The following is a 25,955-nucleotide window of genomic DNA, read 5'->3' as shown; positions in this document are numbered from 1 at the left end:
CAAAGAAAATCTCTGAGACTTGCCCATAATTGGCTGGCTTGTGCACTGTTCAGTTAGCATTGGTTTTGTTGTGTAGGGATTTTCTTTATTCTGCAGGGTCTTGTGTGCTGCACAAATTGTTTAGTCCATTCTGGGGTCTATGTACAAAATTAGACATTTTTCTCTCCTGCAGTTTGCTTTCTTACTTCACACCATCTAATTTTTATTTACTTGTGCTGCACAATCCTTAAGTATCACAGAGGCATAAAATTCAAAATGAAGAAATAGGTTCTTTCATTTCTAATGTATAAAATCTTACAGTCCAAAGTCTTCTACTTGGCTATTACATTTTGCTAAAGCAAGCAATACTGAATCTGTTCAGAAAATATCCACCAATGACCTTTTAGTGTTCAGGGATGTTTCTGCTTCATATCTTCTTTACAAACTGTGGTGGTTATAAGACATTTGGATGACTCTTTTGGAACTGTGGTTTCAAGGTATGGAATTGATATTTTCTGGAGTAATTCCATTATTTCAGAATCAATAATTACTGACATAGCAATATTAGCTGAGAGCTTATCAAAGCAATCTTACCTCTCTACTGTATCTCTATAGCAAAACTCCACAAACTCTGGTTCTTACTACTTTTTCAGTAGTACCTCTGACATACATTTTGGCAAGATGGATGTTCTTAACCTCATAGGAAAACCTTTTGTTGTTGCATACTGGAAAATTTGGTTTGAAGTCAATGACCCTGTATTCATGTAGACCAGATGGGATTCAATGTTATCATTTGAAGAAGTTGAATTCTTTGATGCAGATAAAAGGAGCTATGTATGTCTAACTCTGTCGATGAACTCTATTTGAAAATGCATATTTTCCTACTTTCTGTGTTCCTACTTTTGCTCATTACATTCAATGAGAGTTGCCTGGTATCCCCTAAGTACAATAATTACTGTTTTTCAGAAGTAATACAATTAAGAAAAACTCAGCATTTAAGAAGTACTAAGGGAGACAAGTAGGTCAGATCACAGAATCACAGAATGTTTCAGGTTGAAAGGGATTCTGGAGATCACCTTGTCTACCCTCTCTCCTTAATCAGGGCCATCTAGAGCTGGTTGTCCAGAACTATGCCCAGACGGCTTTTGAATATCACACAGCATTTCTGGGCAACCTGTTCCAGTCATCCTCTCAGTAAAAAAGGGTTTCCTGATGTTCATCATTCCTGATGTTCCTGATTTTCATTCAAAAGGGTTTCTTTATGTCCATTGCCTATTGTTCTGTCCCCAGGAACCGCTGAAGGGAACCTAGAGCTGCCTTCTTTACTCTTCCTGCAGCAGGTACTTATACACACCTGAGACATATCCTGGAGGATCGGTACTCTAGGCTCTCTCTGCTTTATGAGAGGTCTTTCAGTCTCTTCCTCAAACTGCTGGCAATCTTTTGCCTAATACAGCCCAACAGACCTTTCACCCCTGGTGTCACAAGGGCACACTGCTGGCTTATGTCCACCTTGCTGTTCACCAGGACTCCCAGGTCCCTTTCTACTCTCTAACTACTTTCTGACAGGGAAGCCCTCACTATAAGATAGTGGATGAGGTTATTGCTCCTCAGGTGCAGGACTTTGTCTTCCTTTCATTGAATTTTGCAAATTTCCCTGCTAGCCATTCTTCCAGGGGGTCTTTTTGGATGTCAGCATGACCCCCTGTCGTATCAGCTACTCCTTCCATTTGCAAACTTGCTGAGGATACACTCTGTTCCACCATCCAGCACATGAATTAAGATTTTGGGTAAGATTGGACAAAGAATTGACTTCTGGGATAAACTCCTAGTTGCTGGCCTCCAACTAGACTTCATGCCTCTCATCACCATCCTCTGGGACCATACATTCAGCCCGATTTCAATCCACTTCACTGCCTACTCATTCAACCCCACTTCATCAACTTCCCTGTTAGGATTTTATGGGAGTCAATGTGGATGGCCTTCCTAAAATCAAGATAGACCAGGCCATTCATTTATTTGTGGAAGTTTACTAAGTTGAAGAAGCATGATGACTTTTTGGACCATCCATGCTGACTACTCCTAATTATTTTCCAGTTTATGTGCCTGGAAATGCTTTCCAGTATTAAGTGCTCATTACTATTCTAGGAAGCAAGGGAGGTGAGCAGTGCCAGTGTCCTCTTCGTACTCTTGCTGGCAATTTACATTTCTCCAGTCTTCAGGCATTTTTCCCAGTCACCAAAATCACTCAAAAGACAGTCAAAAGTTGTCTCACAGTGGCACCAGCACTCCCTTAGCACATATGAGTGCATCAGAGCCCGTAGACCTGCTTATGTCCAGTTTACTTTAGCATTCCCTGACTTGCTTCTCCAGACTGTCCCCCTGGTCTTTGGAGCCTGGTATTCCTGAAAGCTAGTCATGCTAGTCGAGAATGAGGCAAACAAGTAATTCAGCACCTTGGCTCCAATCCTGGGAAACCAGATGGTGCCATTTGCCCTAGTCTTCCTTCAGTCACTCACGTACTTGCAGAAACCCATCTTGCCTTTGACATCCCTTCCCAGACTCAGCTCTGGGTGTGGGCCAAGGATTTCCTAACCATACATGCCCATGCTGTGTTTCTATATTCCTTCCAGACTGCCTGCTCCTACTTCCTTTTGCATTTGTGTTTTGTCAGGAAGTCCTTGATATCAGCTTTCTTTAGCCTGCCTTCCCTCCAGAGTCTTATCCCATGGGACTCTTCCAATCATAGGCCTACAGCCCACAATTTCTGGTCTTCTGAAAACAAGCTCAGTCATCTTGATTTTTGTCCTGCTCTCTCAGGTTCTTGATACCAATAGCCAATTAATATCTATGATATTGAGCAATCCAAGTAGGATTGTTCTTTGTGAGAAAATGTATACTATTTTTGTAAACTGGGACACATGACAATATCTAAGACTGAATGCTGTACTTTACAACAGCCAGTAAAGTTCCTTTTACCACTCCTCTACAATTAAAAAAAATTCTCGAACCCCTCTACCCTAAACAAATCAGAAAAAAAATCCATAAAAATATATCTATTAAAATAGGAATACTAAGCATCCAATGATTTAGAAATTCACCCTTCCTTTAACATTTTTCTATTAGAAGATGTGCTAATAGCAGAGGGCTGCTGAGAAGGGTGCTTTAAAAATCATGTGAAAGCCACTGTATCTTTTCTGATATGAATTAGATTTTTTATGGAACAGTTTTTATATATTTCACAAATTTCCTCAGGATAATATTCATTATTGTGAAAAAAATATTCAGAACTTGTGTTTTTCTTGAAACATTTCTGAGTTAATCTATTCCTTTTCAAATTATTTCTAAAACTTTCTTTTATCTAGAATCCACTTTTAATTTTGTCCCTTAATCTCATGACAAAATCAGTGCCTGTTTATGACCAGTTTCCCCTCTAAAAGAGGTGTTGCCTGGTCTTCTAATTTAAGTTGATTTATATTCTGCTTGCCCCTCAATATGTTTCTATCCATTTTCATGTACTTTTCCACACCAATACAATGATAAATATAAATACATATGGATTTGTCTGTATGGATATAAGAAAATACACTGAGAGAAGATGAAGTCAGATGTAGGAGTCAGATACTTTCACATTCTGGGAAAGGTCAATATCGAACACTGGATATAAAGGAAACAAAATAGTCACCTAACGTTAAATGCCAAAGGTCTACAATAAAATTTTCAGTCCTGCATAATTGAATTAAAAGGACTTTGTTTCCCTTAATCTCAGTCCAAGAGATCAATCAAAATTTCATTCCAATTACCTGAAGTTTGTGGATATTGACAGCTTTCATGAGATTTTGTTTTAAATAATTCATGGGGAAAGATATATCTGACTTTATTTTCATATTGGTTATATATCTTCATAAAAGGAGATAGAGTGTAGACATTGGAAGGAGAGGAAAATGATTACACAACTTATAGAATGATGCAGAGGGACATGTCAGTAATAAACAGGTCTATTTTGGTAAATCAAAGAACTTCATATTTCCGAAAGCTACTACATATTTACCTACATAATTTCATTTTACAGTAAAATCTTATTTTGGCATCAGGTAGACAAAATAGTTATTTACTTACAATAAAAAGTCCATGTCTCCATGAATAAGGTATTTTTACATTAACACAAGATTGGGAGATAAGCAATAATAATGGATTTCATGTATGTCAAATTTCATACTTCTATTTTAAATGTTCATTTTCATTTACTATTTCCATTACTAAAATATTTTGGAGGTTTTGATTGGGCTTTTCAATATTTGTAACCATCAGTGGTGTTCTATCTGTTTCACTCTACATTTGCTATTTTGCAAAAGGAGGGAAGCAAAAACCTCACAAAGAGGTTTATCACAACAGGGTGTGACAGTGCAGCCAAAGTGTAAGTGGATTATGTGGTCTAAGTACAAAGAGAAAGGGAAGATTATTGTTCTTGCATTGGATATTTTTTGGAAATTAGGTTAGGAGATTGTACAGAGATCAGAACTGTGAGGTCCCAAATCAGAATGTTGAAATGACCATATTGACTGTATCTATGTCAACAAATATTAGAATATAGTACATATTATCTGTATACTTATGCTTATCTGTATTTATCTATTTCATCTTTGATTTCCTGCTCTTGTATAGGACCACCAGCAGCTGAGGACTTAATATTTGCACCAAATAAGTCTGTTGAGTACCAGATGCGGCATCACCTACTTTCTAATTCCCATGAATGTGGTCTTATTAAAGTTATCTTTTTCCCTTTTATGTTGACAAGAACATGGTTTCTGTGAAAATGGAAGAATGTTTTTCTCATAATTCCAAGGTCATTTTGATCAGTTTTTTCTGTATAGTTGTTCATTATTTAATAATAAATGCATTGGCAACAAAGAAGAGAATTTCTGCTCTGTCCAAGGACTAGACTTGGACTCTAAGTGGATGCAAGAGCACCAAAGGCAATAGAAATATTTTGTAAAAAATATTTTGCTTGGACGTTGGCATGCAGAGTGCAGGCATTAACTAATACTTTCTTTTTCACTGTGATACAGATGGATCAGAAAGGCCTTGATGTTGAGCTAATTTATTGCTGATTAAGATCAATACAAGATAATCTTCTCTCTGTCTAAGCCAAAATAAGTGGAAAATTTGTTGTTGTTTAAAGCCCCTAAGGTTACTCTGAAATCTGGGAATTTAGGAATATGCAAAATTGTTCAGAATCTCTGTGGTCAATCTGTATAATTTAGAGGACATTTTAAGGACTTTTTTTCCTACAAATAAAATTTCACAACATTTTTCATTGTGACTTTCATCTTTTCTTTTAAACTGGAATTCACAACCCTTGTTCTACTCTACTTTCCCTCACATTTTGTAATATCATGAAAAGACTTTAAAAAAAGATACTAAAGATTTTGTAAATAATGCATTACTGAAGAACTTTTTAGAAGATACTAGAGATTTAAAATTGAAAAATAATTTTTAAAATAGTGGGGCAGAAGAACAACTTTTCTGTTATGTGCTTCTTTACCAGTTTCCTGAAGAGGTGAGCTCTCTCTTAGTAAACATTATCCAAGATCACATTGTTTTACGCTCCTGTTTCTTTGTTCATGTCTTTTCTGTATTCCATTGACCAAAGGCAAAAGTAAATAATTCTCTGATTATATTGGCAAAACATTTTTATATCCATTGTATGTTTTACTTGTATGAAGATTTTGCAATTTAGATCTAACATGAATCAGAGAATCACAGAATGGTTGTGGTTGGAAGAGCCATCTGGAGATCATCCAGTCCAACCTTCCCACTAAAGCAGGTTCACCTAGAGCAGGTTTTACAGGATCTTGTCCAGATGGGGATTAATTTTCTCCAGAGAAGGAGACTCCACAACTTCTCTGAGGAAACTGTTCCAGCTGTCTCCCACCTTCAAATTTAAGAAGTACTTTCTCATACTAAGAGTAAATTTGGCAAGGAGAAAAAGAGAGATTTAAGGCTATGTTGGTTTTCTAATTGTCCTTGCTTTGTTATCTTACTCAATCTATATACTTATTAATTTATTTTGCCTATTTCATAGAAAATATTTCTAACCATAATTAAAAACTTACTCATATTTTAAAATATAGCAGAGGGACAAACAGAATATATATTACCCAAATTTCAACAACTATTTTTTTCATGATTGTGTAATTTTCTGCATTTAAAATATGTAGTTGTTCTCTATATTTATGGGAATTTATTTTCTCTCTCAAATTGCAAGCTGGAAATCCAGATATAGTCTATAAAAGCCCTCTTTCTATCTAACGTTTCAGTTCCTATCCTGTATTTGAACTAGAAATCTGTATGTAGAGATAGCTGAGGAGCCACAAATAAAATGTATAATCTCTATCTACTTGACAGACTAAGATACATAAAATGAGAACAAACATCAGTTTCAGCATTGTTTCCCAAACAACCTTAATAACCCTTTTCACTTTTCAGTGTCATTTGAAAGATTTAGAGTTTCTATTGAGCGCTTCATCTAAGACTAAATTAAAGACAGGCAATTTTTATACCCTCATTTACTCTCAAACAAACACTATCTGTTTTGTTCAGCAGAGTGGCCTGAAAGTGCACAGAGTGGGAAACATCTTTCTCAGTTACCACCTTGTAATATCAGATTCTCAACCCACTTTTTTTGTTTGTTTAAAACAAATGCACCCTCACTATACCTCATCTCATAGAGATGCTAAGATTGCTCAGTGTAAAATAAAATTGCTAAAATATAGCACTCTGAGTAAATTTCCTCCTTGAACTTCACTGTACTTTGGAGATATCTTCCTCTTAGACAGGCAGAAAAGTGCCTGCCTTTCCAATGTATTCTGAGTGCAGTTTAAATTGTTTTTGTGCCAGAGAGGTTTGGTGCTACATAGCACACTTTTTTCAGGCTTCTCAGAGGATTGTGAAACCATTGTGAGGTACTAATACTAACATCCATGCTCCAAAGTAATTTTGCAAAAATAGTGAAAGAATAGGTATGTGAGAATTAGATTTTTTTACCTTTATAAGAAATAAGAACAATTGCAAACCCTTACTGACTTTGTTTTAAAAAGTGGTTGTGTCCACAATGAGGACATATATTTGTCATTTTTCTTAGGAGCCCCAAATTGGATTCTTCTGTACTCAGCAAATGTGAGATGTGGCAGTTCACTCAGCCATGTGGGATGTTTGTGAATGAGACAGGTACTGTACTGCCTTCTGTGGTGGATTGAACTTGATTAACTGCCAGTCACCTACCAAGATGCTCTATCACTTCCCCTTTATCAAAGAAATGGCCAGAAGGGAAAAGCTCATTACTTGGGATAAGGGCAGGGAGGTTTCTTTCCAATTACCATCACAGGGAAGCCCATACTTGAACTTGGGGACTTTAATTTATTGCCAATAAATTGCAAAGGAGTAGTATCGTGAGAAAGCTGGAGCCACCTTCCCCCTACCCCTCCAGGGTTCTTCCCTGGCTCAACATAATTCCTAATTTTTCTACCTCCTCCCCACAAGTAGTCCAGGCCAATAGGGGTTGCAGTCAGTTCGTACCTATTGCCTATGTTTTTCCTTCCTTTCCAGGAGAGCTCTTCCCTTGCTCCAGTGTGGAGTCCTTCCCTTAGGAGATACTTCATGAGCCACTTCATGAGCACTCCCCCACCGGTCCTTTCCATGGGCTTCAGTTATTCCAGAACTACTCCAGAATTGATCCTTTCCTCAGGATGCAGTCCTTCAGGAACAAACTGCACAAGCATGGGCCCCCTATGAGCCACAGTTCCTGCCAGGAACCTGCTTCTGCATGGATTCTCCTGGCTCTATAGCTCTGTTTAGGGAATATCCACTTGCTCGGATGTGGGGTCCTTCACAGGTTTCTGGGGCACAGCTGCCTCAGCATGGTCTGAACCTCATGCTGCAGGGAAATCTGCTCTGGCACCTGAGCACTCCTTGCTCTTTGTCCCTGGCATCTGCAGGATGGTTTCCTCACACATTTCCTCAGTCCTTCCTCTGACAGCTGCTGCACTACCATTTTTAACCTTCTTGAATATGTTATCATGTTGCTGGTGGGCTCAGAATTGGCCACTGGCATCTGGAACTGGCTCTGTCTGACATGGGGATGGCTTCTTGTGTTTTGTCACAGAAGCCAGTGCTGAAGATCTCCCTACAAAAACTTTTCCACATAATGCCACATGTTGTCAAGACTGAGATGCTGTACAATAGACAGAAAGCAAATGTCTAAGGAAATTATCATTAAATATTTTGGGCTAGGCAACTAACAGGAATTATTCTTCAAGTCAGGGCTGAATTTATTTACCTGACATTCACCGAGTTCAGGTTGTAGAGATGAAGATCCACTTAACACTCTGAAAAGGTTACCATCTGTGTCTAAGAGGAAACAGTTATTTTATTTTAATGCTATTTCTAAGCCACTTTAAGTTATACTTAGATAAATTTCCTTTCACTTTGCAACACAAAAAAAAAAAAAAAAAAAAAAGAAAAAGAAAAGCAATTAATCAAAAGGAATACATAATTTCTACTTTTTCAAGAATCTTCATGCTTCTGGCCTATCTTGAAATAATTCGTTCAGCCAGATTCTTTATATTCTGATTTCTTTGTCCAAAAGAGATCTCTTAGAGGCTTTTTGTTATCAACAGTTGAAACTATCTGAGAATCAGTCTTCTTGTGTCTTCTTTTAATCATAACAACAGAATTGTGCAAAATTGACTTCATCCTAAAAGTAACACAGAGAAAATATCAATAGATAAGGTAAACAAGCTAGAGTACTACAACAATGTTAAATCTACTTACTACAGATTCCACAGGCTGAGTTGACAAGAAAATTACATTTATGAAACAATAAAAACTGGTAGGTAGGAGAGAAGAGAGTTGGTAGACATAAGAAGCAGTAGAATTTGAAGTTTTCCTTAATACCTCCTAATTTTATTATATAAGGAGTATATTACAAAAGCCCCTTCAGGTTTCAGGTTCAGACAAAATAGAAAGGATTATGAAAGAATTTCTCAAGACACAGCAATCAAACCTCCTGTAGTTCACAGACTGGAATAAGGAGGAAAGGAAACAACCAAAAATAGTCTCAAAGGCACAGTGGACAGTAAAAAATGTTAACTGATGGTAAGACCCCATTCCTAATAGCATCATTTGGTAAGTAGAGTTGTACAGTAATAAGGGAATAAACAAAGAGAATGTAAAAGTGAAAAGTTCAGAATTACCATGAAAAGTCAGCCCATTCTCAGACACAGATGTCAGTCCAAATTTCCAGAACAAATTGTGTCCAAATTCACATCCAAAATGCACCATCTAGGCCCATCTCTCATAGAAATTAATGTTGATTAAAAAATTTGCAGAGGAAACTCTATTTGAATTTACATCATAGAGGTACTGAGTGCTATCTGATTTATATATTCCCAAATTGTGCCATTCATCATGTTCTTCATATTTGGCTGAATGGTCTGCTTTAAATCACAACTCAAGCAAAAATAAATCACACACTAATTAGACATTTGATTTTGTCCAAAATGTAATTTGTGACACTCAGACCACATTCATTCTCTTGCTTTGATTTTATAACACTTAAAAACCTATAAACGGTCTTATTGTAGTGCAGTTATGGGTTAGTATAGAACTGCATATTTATTTTTTTGCCTTTTTTTATCTTTGAGCTGAACTAATGAGCAGAAATACCAAAATGAGCCTGGAGCCATGTCATTGACTACTACTTATCCTAACACATTTGTCAGTATGGAAACTTATGGCAAGACTCTTTCACTGTGACTGAAATGTTGCCTACTTATTAATAAGTAGGCAATATTTATACTACTTATATATATACTATCCTACTTATAAATTAAATCCAAAAATATGTTCAAATATTTACATTTTCTCTAAAATTAATTTCTTTTCAGTAGCACAATAGGCTTATAATCATAATCATCAATATCTCAATCATAAGAATTTGAATTCTGATTAACTTATTGCTCTATTTAATAATCCGTACAGACCAGTAAAATAATACAGAAAGTCATTTAAAAGGCACAAATTGGAGACATAAAAATAAAATAAATAAATAAAACCCAACTCCACAATATTTTACTGGTGAGTAGGATTAAATAGTTTTCCTCTTTTAGATTCTGTAATGTTCTCCATGGATTTCTATTAATTTTAGCTATTTTAACATTGATATGCAAGTTGATATTCTTCCATTAAGAGTTTAAGATAATGAGTCTAAACTGGAGTGCCACAATGTATAAGTCTGATAAAAGTAAGACTAACACGTGAAAATGCAAGTTTTCACAACTGAAAAAAAGGTTTTTCTAGCTTTGGTTTTTTTTAAGAAAAAAGTGATTTTAGATGCCATCGATTTCTTACTACTGAAGGAATTTAATAAATTCTACAGATACTGATGCTCTAAATGTGCACTGATGCCCTTCATGACAAATCTTTTTTTTGTAATTAACTTTATGCTAATGGCTCAATATGTACACTCAAAAAGAAAGCAACTAGATTATTTAAGTAAAAGGCTTAAATCATCTAAGTATGTATGTGTGGCAGGTGCTTTTGAACATATTTTTCAATACTGTGGAGTGGGAGGTGCTTCACCTTTAGTTCTGGACTTCTCTGCTGCCTTCAGAGGATAAACATACAGGACCACAAATTTAAATAATAAAAGAGGAGTAATAGCCACCGTAAAGCAATAAATCTGACAACAGTGTTGGATGATTGAGGAATCTCTCGCTGAGTTTTTAAAATAACATGACATATGTGGAAATTATAATATTTCTGTGACTGTGTAACATATTTTCAGATGAAGTAATGAAAAGTCTATGCTTGATTTCTTTCAAGAGATCGTGTCCACAATACTTTTAACCATTGATAGAAGAAGAACCAGATGACAGAGAATAGATGGTACATGGGTTTCTTTCACATTTACCTGTAGAAAATCAAAGTATGCAGTCCTTGTGTGGTGCCTGAAACTGATGTCATATGTCAATTTAATAAGAAAATATATAGTTTGATAGATTGACAAAAAAAATCTTATTATCTTTTCCAAATTATTGCTTCAGAGGAAAGATTACCTACTGAATTTATTATATATCATTCAAACATATATCAATTTAAAATTCTTTGTTTAATGGACATATGGATTATTGCACAGATAACTGTTAGAATAATTTGTGATCATTATGGATTTATTTACAGTTCACTTCTACAGATATTCAATCCTCATCTAGTTGAGAATGCAGCATAATTAATAAAAGGTCATGAACTTTTAGCGACAAAGTGAGATTCAAACCAAAAACTAGAACACTGTTCACATGAGGTTTTAAGTTTTTTAGTGTAGCTCCTGATGGTAATGGGTGTAACATTCAATCAGTTCATCTGTCTTACTTCACCCTCATAATCTTTAATTTATTTTTTACATCAATCATTAAACAATTATCTGGGAAGCTGGTTTTAACTGAAGATTAAATGAAGTAAGAAAAGCTGAAATTAAAATGGACCTGGACAAAATATGGCAGTTCTTTATGCAAAAAGATCAGCACTTCATTTTCATATTTTCTAGGTCTAGTTTTTCCTACTTTTTTCTCTCTCAATGTATTTTTCTTCCTCATTATCCTTTCTAAAGAATTTAAAATGCAAGGAGGAAAAGCGTGTGACCAGGGATGCAAGAGAATACAAATTTGCTGTTTATTTTTCTGGAAAGGAGCAGATTGGTACATTTGTTGACGTTTTAGCAAAAGCAGTCTATTTGTTTGTTATGTATCATGAAATAAAGAAATCACTCCCAACTGGTGTGTTTGATGGTCGAGTGACTGGAAGAGTTTAGAATTATAAAGATGACTAGGTGGCTGGTGGGGCTGAGCTGCTGGTTAAAGCTAACCTACACCAGCAGGAAAAAGAGTCTTTTGAATTTTGTATGACATTGAGAGACAGAGTAAACCTTTTTCCTCTCAAGAGATTTTGTGTGTGAGGTCCATTTTGGGAAATATACTGATCTACATAGATGTTGTCTGCCTTTCAGCTTGTCACCCTAAATTCTCGTGACAATCAATGGAGAGAAATAGACATATTGAGAGCAATCATGCACTAACATACCTATTATTTGTTCTTGACCAGAAAAAGAACTTGAAGTGATTAGTTCAAGTGTAGATATCTACATTTAATCAAACAATTTGCACCCTGACCATGTACAGTGGTAAATTGAAGCACCAAATGGGTGTGCATCTTTTGCTGTGTGATTAGAAAAAAAATACTGAATGTTGAATAGAAGAAAGAGGAAGGGACAGAGAGAAATAAATATGCTTGACTTTATATAGACCTACAAAGGAGATAATATGCTGATCATAGGATAGGTTATATCCTATGCTGGAATTGTATTTAAGGAGATTTTGTGAGGAACACAGTCCTGGATGATCTAGTTTATAATTATACACTTTAAAAGTTGATAAAGCAGATAGTATGTCACAGATGTCTGGGATGTATTTTTAAATTATTTCTTTCTAATCTAAGCTTACAACAAGGAAGCTTGAAAGGAAAACGCTAAGAGAAAAATCCAGTTGAATTTAGTTTATGTCAGCTTCAGAAGAGAGGAGTCTTAATGGAATTATCAGCGAAATTGAAATAAAGCCATGCTCAGCAAAACATAAGAAATGCAGCACAACCATCATGCGTTTGAATATAGATTTGCAGCTCCAAAAATATTAAGTTTTAGCTTCCTGACTTGAAGCACTGCGTTAGGTGCCAAAGGAAGCACTGGACCTAGTACAATAGATCCCATTCCCTGCATAATAGAGAGGGTGATTCCTAAAGGATGTCCTCCCTGACTAAGTTTTAGCACCTAGGATGTTATCTGCCTTAAGTGTTTATGGGCATTCAAGGATGTAACCTGCCTTAAGGTTTATGGGCATTTAGACATAAGCCTAAACCAATTACATGTTAGAGACATTGGAGAGAAAGCCTCTCTCAGGGCACAACTAAACAGGCATAGATGACATTTACTGTGTGGGTGCCAAGCTGCCCATTTCTCTGCATTGGCTGCAGATGGACCCTGACTCATCATCATAAGCGAGTCTCCTCACTACTGAATAGCTAAAGATAGGTGAGACATTCCAGCCTTGAAGCATCATAGAGTAGAATGGCTTGGGTTACATTGGGATCTTAAAGATTATTTGGTTTTAATCCCCCTGCCATAGGCAGAGATGTCACCAACTACACAGAGTTGCTAAAAGCTCTGTCTAGCCTGGCCTTGAACAGTTCATCCACAACTTCTCTGGGTGACCTGTGCCAGTGACTCATCATCCTCACAATAAAGAATTTCTTCCTAATATCTAACCCATCTCTCTCAGCTCTTCATAGCTGCCTGTGTAAAAATGTTGCTTTCCCTCTTTTTGGTAAGTCCCCTTTAAGCACTGGAAGTCCATAATGATGTCACCCCTGAGCCTTGTCTAGGCTGAACAACTCCAGCTCTCTGCCTGTCTTCACAGGAGAGGTGCTCCGGACCTCTGATTAACTTTGTGGCCTTCCACTGAACTTGCTCCAACTGATCCATGTCTTTCTTGTGCTGAGGACCCCAGAGCTGGATGTGGCACTGCAGCTGGGCTCTCACCAGAGCAGAGCAGAGCAGAGCAGAGCAGAGCAGAGCAGAGGAACAGAGTCCTCTCCCTCAGTCTGCTGGCCATGCTGCTTTGGATTCATACCAGGACATAGTTGGTTCTCTGGGTAGCAGACACACACTCTTGGCTCATGTCCACCTGTTCACCAGCCAGAACACCCAAGTTCTTCCTCACAGGGCTGTTTTCAATGAATTTTTTCCCAATCTTTATTCATGCTTGGGTTGGGACCCATGCCTGGATGCAGGTGCAAGAACTTGCACTTGGACTTGTTAAACACAGTGAGTTACTTGTAGGCCTGCATCTCATGTTTGTCCAGGTCCCTTTGAATCTCATCACTTCTTTCTATTGTGTCAACTTCACCACTCAGCTTTGTGTCATCTGCAAACTTGCCCAGGGTCCACCCAATCTCACTATTTTTGTCATTGATAAAGGTATCACAGAACAGAACACCACTCACAAGACAGAGCCTTGAGGGAAACCAATTGAAACCAACATCACCCTGGACATGGAGCCAGTGATCACAAATCTCTTGCTGTGTTCATCCAGCCTTATACATCTGTTCCACCTTTCACATCCATGTCTTTCCAGTTAGGAGATAAGAATGTCTTGTTGGACCATAGAAGTCTAGGTAGATAGAGATGTAGACAGATATTTTCTTCTAATGAGCTTCCAAGCTTGCTCTCTTCATTGACTGTTTAGTAATTGATATATTTATTTTAGAGAATACCTTTTTGAAGTGTCTGAGATTTCATCCCAAAAGCATCCATTTGCATTTAGCAGAATAGATTCTCTTTATCTTTGTTTTGTTTTGTTTTGTTGGTGTTTTTTTAATTAATCTGTTTTAATTAACATTTGTTTTATCAGCCAACACCAGTAATATTTATATACAAGAGGTACAGATGAGTTCTCAAAACAAGGTCTGTCTCTCACAGATGTATTCATGGCAAGAGTCAAATTGAATGACTGATACCAGCTGGCTCTTTATTCTGTCCTATGTTTTGATGTTTAATTATATTTTTAGGCTTCAGGCTTGAGGGTCTTTATTTTAGGAAATTAATTCAACAGTGTGTGGCTTGCATTGCATGTATAATAGTACTTTTTTTGTGGAAGCTGTGTGATACATTTTAAGAGTTAAAGTTCTTGATGAGGATGTGATTCAATTGATATATATGCACTTATATAACATAAAATATAGTAACTAAGTTGAATTATTTTTATAAATTAAAATTAATTCAAATTAAGAGAATTTATTTCTAAATCTATACATTTTTTTAATTTCTTCTGTAGAAATTGGTAGCTATTAATGAAGCTTATACTACTACCTTTCCTCCTAGTAAATAGTTCAGTAGAGTTATGGATCAGTTTCATATACCTGCTTTTCATTTTTACCTCAGTAACTGAGAGATCATAGAATCATAGAATGGCATGGATTGAAAGGGAACTTAAAGATCAGCTACTTTCAACCCCACTGACATGAGCAGGGACACCTTTCACTAGATCAGATTGATTAATGCCCCATCCAGCCTGGCTATAAACACTAACAGGGATGGGGCATCCACAACTTCTCTGGATAACCTGTTCCACTGTATCAATGACTGCACAGAAGAGAATTTCTTCTGAATAGTTCCTCTAAACCTACTCCTTCCAGTTTAAAGCCATTGCTACTTGTTCTGTCCCTGTAAACAGTCTCTTCATGTTTTTTGTGGACTCCCTCCAGGTACTGGCAGGCTGCAATTAGGTCACCCCAACGCTTTCACTTTTCCAAGCTGAACAATGCCAATTATCTTAGCATTTCCTCACAGGAGAGATGCTCCATCCCTAGCCACCTTGGTGGTCTGCTCTGGACTCAGTCTAACAATCCATGTCCTTCCTGGGCTGTCCCTTCCCCAGGGCTGGATGCAGCACTCCAGGTGGGTCCCACCAGAGCAGAGGGGCAGAATCACCTTCTCGAACCTGCTGACCGTGGATGCTGGAAAAAGCTTGTTGCTTAGCTGTAGTGTCACTTATAATGTTAGAAAGTTAACTCAAAATTCAGCTAAGCTATTCATACCAAAACTAGAATCCCTAGTTCATTCTCAGTGCCTAAACATAGATAATATGGTGAGGCAATGATCTCTTAAAAGAAGAGAAGCAATCAAGAAAATTGTATCATTTGTGCCTAGAAGCGATTAGCCAGGAAGGGCTGAAACTATCCCAGAGCATTCTTGAAAAAGGTTGTTAGATCACTGGTAACATTCATGATAAAAATAGATGCATGATGGAAACTTTGGAGACAATTAATATATTCATACATAGTATTTGTTCCTTGACTGTGAGTTTCGTCTTAGTATGAGCCCTGTCTGTATTTTCACTAAAACTCATTATGAAATTTTTGTACACTTCTGCACTCATATTTTGTAACAGAAGCCAGACTTCAGGGCTGGCAGAACCACAGAATAATAAAATGACAAAAACACCCAAATACATTGAATATTAATCTCATAGGTATTAAAGTAAACTCACATTGACAGAACTCACCTTCTTGAATCAAAAATCAGAAGCAGATGTCTGTGAATGTCATTTAATGAATAATATAATAAATGTCATATACTTTATGTATTGACATTCAAAATTGCTCATAAACATTGGAGTTAGCAGGTGATAAAGCAATGAGTAAAATCAACTCCAGTTTCACCCCAAGAAACAATGTAATTTACATTTATGGGATATTATTTGTATGCATTATTTATAGAGGTTTTCAAATGCTACTGGTTGTCTTATTACTTTTAGAGACTATTTTTCTGCTTGTAAAGAGGATTATTACAGCAGAACTCTTCACAGCTGGCTTGGTAGCCTTTGCAAACAGTCAAAGTTTTCATTCAGTCCTGGCCAAATCAGCAAGGAGGTGAAACTCTTGTCAGGGAAGCTCAAGCAGGCTCTGTCAGGGCTGGCACACTGCATGTGGAGGCCTGGCCAAGTGGAGAGTGCCTCTCTCTGCTGAGGTCAAGTCTATCTTCACTGACCACCCCATGGCCTGCAGATGTGTGAGCTTTACTTGGCTGCACCTGGAGCACTTTAATTGCCTTTTAATTGTCAGGTGGAGTGGTTGCATGACATTAATTTATCTCTGGAGCCATCCTCTGTCAGTCTTTGGGTTGGAAACTAGTTTACAGGGGAAGATGACCCAAAAGTGAATATATAGTTCATTGCACTTAAGAAGGACATGGCATGTGTGACCATAGGGAATTGCTAAAAAGAGATGGAAGTTATGCTCTGATATTTCTGTGTGGAGTGTTTAGTGCCCCACTCACTCTTCTAAACTGACTAGTCAATTCTCACTATTATTCCCACTATCTTGTGTTTTCTCCCTTTATTTCTTTTCACTTTTTTTGCTTTTTGTATGGGGAAAATTTTGCTAATGAGGGAAGAACTAATATCAGATTACCTAAATCCATCCCACTGCATAGTGAGGATCTTGCCAATTCTTTCAAGAGAGCTGAGCATGGTTGCAGCGTCTTAGTGCCTGCAGCACTGACATTGAGGAGAGTATTTATATAAATACCAGATATTTCCTGCATACCTTCTCACATACTTTCTTACTTTTCTTCCTGCTCCTTTCAAAAGGAGTAATTCAGTCTGAACTTCCCTGTAGATTGTCCCATTTCATGCAAAGGCTGTAAAGTGTTACTGTGTGTAAGTGTACAAAATACAGGTAATAGTTTTCTCACATTTTTCTTACAACCTCCCTTACTCAAAAATTCTTTGCATAAATTCTACTTAAATTACCTCAAACTTTAAAATTATGACTACTGAAGAGTCTGCAGTGAGATTTTCTGAAAACTGAGTAGTGTTAGCATTTCAAGGACACTAAAACCTGTCTGCACTGTATCTGTTTGATTTCATTAATGAACAAGAGGACATTAAGAGAGTGAATAGTTAACACAGAAACTAAAACAAGAATTTCACAGACAGCTAAGAATGCTTATTATAAACTGTGGAAGAAACTGTGCCTTTGGAACTTTCTGGCATTACTGATTTTCATTTCCAGCTTTGGTGTTACCAGTTGATATTGTTTCATTAACTGTAGAAGTTTTGCATATCATTTCCCTAGGCTGTGTGTTTGGAAAAGAAGAGCAATAACCCAGAAAAATATGTCTTGCCCAGGTTTTATAAATGCTTTCCTCTGAAGCTAATTGACTTTTAAATTCCATTGTTTACAGTTTACAGTTACACAAACTTAGGACATACTCCAAACCTCAGACTGATGATGGCACAAAGGTGAAGCATGTAATCCAAGTGACACTGCAGCATGAGAGTATAATTAATCTAATAAAATGTCTTTCTTTTTCATTACCTGTGCCTCCACATGCAACTTTAGGATCACAAAACACAACATTGTTAAATTCTTCCTTTGTTATGTCCTATGTTCAGGACATATCTTCTTCATACTTAAAGCAAATGTTAGTCACGAGTCATCTTTGTCCTTCAGAATTCAGCCTTAGTAACTTCCTACATATATTACAGAGGCAGAGATAAATTGCAATAAAATGGTAAAATTTCTTTGGTGCTTTGCTAAGTAAGGATGAGAGGCATCTGTGGGTACTACACTGCTGTTTAAATCCAAATTTGATTGAATTTTTTTGATGGATGTAGTGGGGTGGCATGGCCAGGTTTTGATAGCAGGGGGCTGCAGGCGTGGCTTCCGTGAGAAGTTGCCAGAAGCTTCCCCCATGTCCAGCAGAATGAATGCCAGATGTCTCCAAGGTGGACCTGACTCTGGCTGAGGCTGGGCCAATCAGAAATGGTGGCAACGCCTTTGTTATAACATGACTAAGAAAAAGGAAAAAAGAAAGTTATTGGGCAGATGTAATTGTGGGCAAAGAGGAGGGTTAGAGTATGTGCAAGGAGCACCTTGCAGATACCCAGGTCAGTGCAGAAGGAGGGGCACGAAATGTTCCATGTGCTGGAGCAGAGACCACCTGCAACCATGGTGCAGCCCATGGTGAGGCAGCTGCACCTCTGCAGCCCACGGAGGAGAAAAGGGATCCAGAGATCCACCTACAGCCCATGGAGGAGAGCCAGGCTGGAGTAGGTGGGTGTCTGAGAGGAGGCTGTGACCCTGTGGGAGCCCTGTGCTGGAGCAGACCTGTGGAGCGAGGACTATGCTGGACCAGGTTTTCCACGCTGGTCCACACTGGACCAGGTTTTCCAGTAGACTTGTGACCCTGTGGGGGACCCATCTCGGAGCAGCCTGTCCTTGAAGAACTGCACTGTGTGAGAGAGTCTCCCAAGGTGTGGCAGTGGAGAACTGTTGCTGTGGCATAGACTCACATTGGAGAAGTGCATGGAGAACTGTCTCCTGTGGGAGGGACCTCGCACTGGGGCAGGACAAGGACTCCTTTCCCTGAGCAGTGGCAGGAACATCTTGTCATGAACTGACCAAAACTTCCACTCCTGTGTCCCTGCATCACACAGGGGTAGGATGTAGAACTAGGAAGGAGGAAGGGGTGGGGGGAAGGTGTTTTGAAGATATTATTTTACTTCTTATTACCCTGCTCTGATTTTGTTAGTAACATATTCAATTACTGTCTCTAATTTGAGTCTATTTTGCCTGTGATAGTGAGTATTCAGTGAGTGATCCCCCCTGCTCCCTATCTCAACTCACGAACCCTTCATTATATTTTCTCTCCCTGTCCAGCTATGGAGGGGAGTAATAGAGAGGCTTTTGTGGGTGCCTGGCATCCAGGCAGGTTCTACTCACAATCGTTCCTTTTGTGCTCTAGTGGCAATAATGATGATTTTTAAATTTTACTGGGGTGTTTTTTCTGGTATAACTGGTTTACTCATTGTAGAATGGCTGCTTCCTTCAATATACATTCAATTTACAGTTCCAAACCTTCCTATGTATAACAGCAAAGACTTGGCATTTATCCAGGCAGAGTGCTCTGCCACTGCTTCTTCCTGCCTTTCTTCTGCAAATTTGAACACACCTGCTCATGTGAGTTGACATTTTGTTTTTGTGAGATTTTGTACCTTCTGTGACATATTTCCTTCAATGTACATTTTATCTGAGTTTGTACCAACTGTTGGACAATAAGTTTTGCCACTAAATCAAGTTTAGCTCTGAAATTTACTGGTTTTGCCTTGGCTTGGGGAAGAATGTGTCCCACATAAAATCATTTTATCAATGATTTTATATGGAATGAAAGCTGCAGCCGATAAAAAAAGCATGTGTGTAAATAACTTCACCCTCCAGTTGAAGCTGAAGTTCAACTTGAATTTAAAGTACTTTGTTGGCTGACAATGATGTAGTTAAAACCCCTGAGCAATACAGCTTAATAACTGAGTTACAAATCCACACATCATTAGTTTCTTATTAATCTTATGTTTCCTAATGAAGTGACTTTTGAGAATGGCATTAGGTCACAAGTAACATTTAAAATCTATTACTTAATAACACAAACAATTTGCCTAAATGGCAGAGTTAAGGTTAGGTTAGCATGCAGCTTATCCTTGGTGGCCCTTTGCATTTGACCCTGTAATGATATTTTAAATACTATTGTTCTATGTGAGACAATATTATAGTAAATTTAATGTATTTTTTGAAAAAAAATCTCTACTGTGTATCTTAGTATTCATTTATCAAGATTTTTTTAGTCAGTCCATAGTTAAAAAATGAATACAAATTTAGTTTAATCATCACAGTGCACCTAATATTTCCCCAGCAAAGTTGTAATGGATGTTGAAGTTAAAATTTTCTCCTAAAAATTTGCATATAATTTTTCATACACAATTTTAAACTCAGAAATTACTTTGGGAGCAACTCATAAACTGAATGAAGATGTGATTTTCCTAGAATGATTTTGGGCTGATATATGGTCTGCTTAAAATTCACAATCTGTTAGCTTCATAAATGAACTAAAATTTCCAAACTATATGTTTATACATATTAGTGGAACTTCTCATAAAGTTGGATGAGAATCTTTAAAGGATGGTTGAGGTTTTTTTTTTTTTTTTTTTTTTTGTTTTGTTTTTTTTGTTTTTTGTTTTTTGTTTTGCTTTTCTTCCCCAGTTAAATAAATGTTTAATTTGTATCTGGCATGCCTGTTTAGTAGACCACTAATCTGGAGGTCAAGGAACAATAAAAGCAAAGACTTCCTTGCTTATCTCTCCTGAGACAATGTAGGAGCTCCTCTATAATGACTCGGTCGACATTTACTGTTCACAGTTCGTGCATTTCTCATAATCTCCAAAAAATGTCAGCCTGTTCTCTAATGGGCACTTCTGGAAAACCACTTCAGCCTGCACTGTCTGTGGCCCTGTGCTGTTTCTCAGTACCAGGCCACTGGGCTTGATAAAAAGGCCAACCTCATTCCTCTTCTGCGAGAGACCAGATAAGGATGACGGGGCAGAGCAGCCTGTGTGTGCTGCTGGAGCTGCTCTCTTAGAGTCTCATTTTCACCTCCCTGAACTCCTTCTCTTGGCACATATCCGCGATGAGAGGGAAGCAACATTTCTTCAGAACTGCAAAGCACAGGAGGCATGTTGCCTAGGAAAACGTAGGTAGATCCCCTGGAGTTTTGTGATTTTCATTATGATCAAAGCAAATGTTTGCAGAATTGATCAAATGTTTGCAAAGCAGTTTACCACTGATTTCATGAGTAAATTTGGCAGCTTTTTTTAACTGAAATTTGTGTATTTAAAGTAAGCAACATAGTGTTCTTCTGACACCATGGACAGGCATTAATATCTGCATGCTATTTTACATCTATTTTAGAACTGCTGCCCTCCCTTGTGCCATTGCTAATATTCATAATCTTTTATTAACATTTCCTGCCTGCATTAAAGTACATAGTAAAGATGTGATTGACCTTCAGATAAGATGCATTTTGTTATGTGATAATGACATTTATGTATTTTTAAAGTTCTTTCTATTTGTGAAAGAGTCAGGTTTTACATATTCCTCTCACATTTCAAGGAAGCTAAGGCCAAAATTCTCACCATTCTCCTCCAGAAATAAAAAAAAAAAAATGCTGCAGTTTCTGTAGCTGCAATAGATAGTGAACTGACTCAATGGAAAAAGTCACTAGAGTGCACACAACTAACAAAATGCAGGCTGTTTAACTAAGGACATTTGCTCTCACTCCTCTTTGTGACTTTGTTATTTACTTACTTACTCTGATCCTTCTAGAAACCTTGACTTTATTTACATGCCCATGAACAATGGCATGTAAATTTTCCTATTCAAAAAAATCTAATGCCTTGTCTGTATGTGATAATAAATTCTGTGAGGAAAGCAGGTATTGAATTAAGGAACAAATCATAATAAACACTGGTAGGATTATGATATCATGCCAATATAGAGAGTAAAAAACTCACCCCTTTTCCTCAGAACAGGACCATTTGCAAAGACTTCACCTTGATGAACACATTGTTTTTTACCCTCTTGGACTACCCTGAAAAATGCAAACTGAACTTTAAATATGGAAGTTGGGTCACTAAAATTTATTGATTAATGCTCCTCTCACTACTCAAAGTTCTATTTAAATCTAACAGTCAAAACTTCTTATGCTTACATACTTGACATTTATGCTTTTATTCTGTAGAAATTCCACCCTACAAAGATATTCTAGGCAGAAAGTGATTTTTCTGAGGATTGGTAATTAAAGAGGGAATAGTTTTTACATCAGTTTGGCAGATTTGAGGACTATAATTAATTTGCATTAGGCGTCCATAATCATACCTCACATTCAGTCAAGCTATTGAAATATCCCCGTTTTAAATGAACCTGGAAGTATGCTGTGCAAACATAGGGCAATGAGAATCAAAAGGCCCAAATGTGACCTTAAATGTACAGAGAATGCAAGACCTCCTAAAATGAGTAAGATTCTTCAGCTTCAACACATCAGATGAATTATGATGTAGAGATCTGTTTTACCTTGTGTTGATTACAAAAGAAATTTATGAATAAGGCACAAATTTGGTGAAATTGGTCCCACTGTGAGGCCCTGATGCTGGGGAAAAGGGGAAGGAGAGGAAACATGAGTTCCAGTATTACCCTAATTAACATAAAAAAGAATGCTTATTGTTAACATGTTTAACACTGTTGATGAAAAGAAGAAAAATAAAAATATGAGCATTCTTAGTGTTGATAAATTACTAATTAGATGTTTACTTAAACGTGCTTTTACATTTATGTTGCAGTGAAGTGTACACGTGCTTAAATACAAGCTTGTGGATATGCTGAACTAAAACACAAAATGTTTCTGCAGTATTTCACAGCGCCCTTAAAAGATTCTGTCTTCTTTCATTAGGATATTTAATTTAATGCAAAATAAATATAGTACTGTGTGTAGGTGAATGTACATCTCCTGCTGAAAGCTGGCAGGAAATTTTCTGGATGTGGCATGAGGTCTGACCAAGGATGAGCACTGCGGAAGAACTATGAAAGGCAACTTTGGAAATGAAGGAAAAAAATTTAAAAACTCCACCAATTTAGTCATCTGAAATCACCATTTTAAGGTTAATGCAGTATGAAACAGGATATAGCATAACTAGTTATGCAATGTAAGCTTTAAAACCCCCATGTCCCTTCCCCTCCTCCAACTCACATTAATCTAACTTTAAAGGCAAACCACCATGGTCTCTCTTCACTCATGCAAATATTCAGCTGAGTGAAAGCTAAGTGGTATTTCTTGACAGGTATCCTCAGGGAATTTTGAGCTGCAACTACTGCACAAAATGAGTAAAACCACATTAATAGTAGAATACATAGTAATGAGACACAACAAGTCATCAACCAATGGCTAGAAAAAAAACCAGCATCTAGTGTATTTATTTTTAATGTACTTGGCCAATAAATATTTTGTTCAGTATATAATCTTGATTCAAAGCCTATATTTAATGAACTATATGATGAATTAGACTTAAGTTTTAACTTAAATTATCAAAATTATATATTAAACGTCTTGATTCAGATACACATCTTTAAAAGTATCTGTAAATGTGTTTTCACCATGCCTCTTTCTGTGTCCCAATAGATTTCTGTATGTTGACAGTGAAAGCATAATCTCTCTGCTTTCTAAATTTAATTGTCACTTTTAGTTATTATCTCTACTTTTAGAAACTCAGAAACAGCCTTTTAGTGGATTTTTAGTGTAAGGTTTAGTTTAAGCTGACCATGATGTTGAAAATGTCGCTTGTCCTCTCCTTTCCATCATCAGACTGCAATTTCCTGGGTGGCTCCCTGTAGAAAAGGGAATGCATAGGTACAGCTTCAAGTGGAGATTTATTTTAAGACAAAAAAGCACAGCACGGTCTAGGAAGTCTCCAGAAGATATGAATGCAATGACCTTGTAAGGCAAAAATAAAATTCCTCCTGAGAGTAGGAGAAGGGGCAGGCACTGATCTCTTCTCTGTAGTGACAGTGACAGGACCTGAGGGAATGGCCTGAAGTTGTGTCAGGGTGAGGTTGAGTTGGATATTGTTCACCCAGAGGGCAGTCAGACATCAGAATAGGCTTCCCAAGGGAGTGGTCACAGCACCAGCCAGAGTCCAAAAACCATTTGGACAATGTTCTCAGGTTGGTGCTGTAGCTCCTGGGGTGTCCTGTGCGGGGCCAGGAGTTGGATTTGATGATCCTTGTGGGTCCCTTCCAAATCAGCTTATTGTGTGTTTCTGTAAAAAATGGAATTATATGGATGATCTTGAATATTTACATTGAATTTTTCAGATCCCTTTTTTTTCCAGAACCAATTTAATTTGACACTCAAAAACATAATAAACTCTAAACTGGGATAGTTTTAAAAACACTCATAACCTAACAGCAAAAAAAACCTAAAAACCAAAAAAAAGCCACGAAGCAATGTAAAGAAGGCTAAATAATGAAATAATGACAACCAGTAGAATTTACCCAGATAATAGATTATAATTTTTTTGTTCTGACCTCTTAATTCTGACATTTTAAATAAAGACTAAATGTAGAAATATAGACAATATTTGAAATTCATCCCTCTTGCTATTAGTTGCAATTCCACTGAAGCTGAAAAAGTTGTGTCTGCAATGATTTTGGCTGGAAGTGTGTTTATATTCTTTCACTACAATGTAATTTCTGTCTGTTTAGTTGTGTTTATTTTGTTTTAATTTCCCCTTTAGCCATTATAGATTTTATTTTTAAATAAACTCTACTCTTCATAAGGACATCTGCTTGTTCTGGTTGGCAATGTGTCCCTGTGATGACGTTTTTACTCTATCAGATAGTTTCTAGTTCTGGAGTAGAATATTAATATTGGTGAATAACAGTGTGCATACAAGACAGAATAATGAAGAGGAATGGTATGAGGACAAGCAGCACATTGTAATGAGCCTTAAGCATAAAAAAAATGCACTGCTGCTGTAATAAGAGATGGTATGTACAAGTGATTCAAGAAGAAATGATCAATTCATAAGTCTTTGTAATAACAGAGTGCACAGAGATGGGAAATCAAGCAGGACTCTTGGGGCTGCTTTAAGAGGAAAAGACGTTCTGCACAGAATAAAATACCATATTGTACTCTCTTATGTAGCTCAGAAAACATCGTTAATCTCTAGCTGCTGAAAAGCACATATAGATAGATACATATATGCATTTATAAAGATATTATACAATTTTTATTGATGATAGTTAAGCTATTAGTATTAATTTTAGGCATCCACATAAAAAACCAATAGCCAAATAGCATTCGGACACCTGCAGTTACAGAAATAGACCAGGGCAGAAATTTATGACTTCACTTAAATAAGGTGAAAATTAGTTTCTTGACTTGCATAGAAAATGAGCAATGAGCTACTTCAGAGCAGCAATAGCTGCTCATTCCATGGGGAATGGGCAATGGGAGTTTTATGTGACATGATGGTAGAGCACTTCAGGAGCTGTGTAAAGGAGGAGTGTTAATGACCAGATGATTTCAAATTATTAGCTCTCCAAATCAGACATGAAAATGGCAATAAAGAAGCCACAGCAAAAATGACAAGGAAAACTTTTACTGTGCTTTATTTTCTCTTTACCAGAATAACCATGTTTGCAGGAACAAAATTAAAACTTTAAGTAAAACGAACTTGTTTCCTTTTTTTTCATTTTTATAATAAAACAAAGAATGATAACATCTCATGACTGTTTTTTTAATCACTATTATTTTTAATTTGCCAGCTGTCTCTACTGCAAGTAATAGGGGCAGCTTTAGACAGTTGAAGAGTTATAAGTTGCATGCAATCTGATTGCTGCAGAAAATCCCTATTTGTTAAAGCTTACCACAGAGCATATGCTAAGCTTTTTTTTTTTTATTCTGTCATTTGAAATAAATA

The sequence above is a fragment of the Zonotrichia albicollis genome, chromosome 3 (genome assembly GCF_047830755.1).
Source record: "Zonotrichia albicollis isolate bZonAlb1 chromosome 3, bZonAlb1.hap1, whole genome shotgun sequence".
Lineage (NCBI taxonomy): Eukaryota > Metazoa > Chordata > Aves > Passeriformes > Passerellidae > Zonotrichia > Zonotrichia albicollis.
This window is presented reverse-complemented; position numbering follows the sequence as displayed.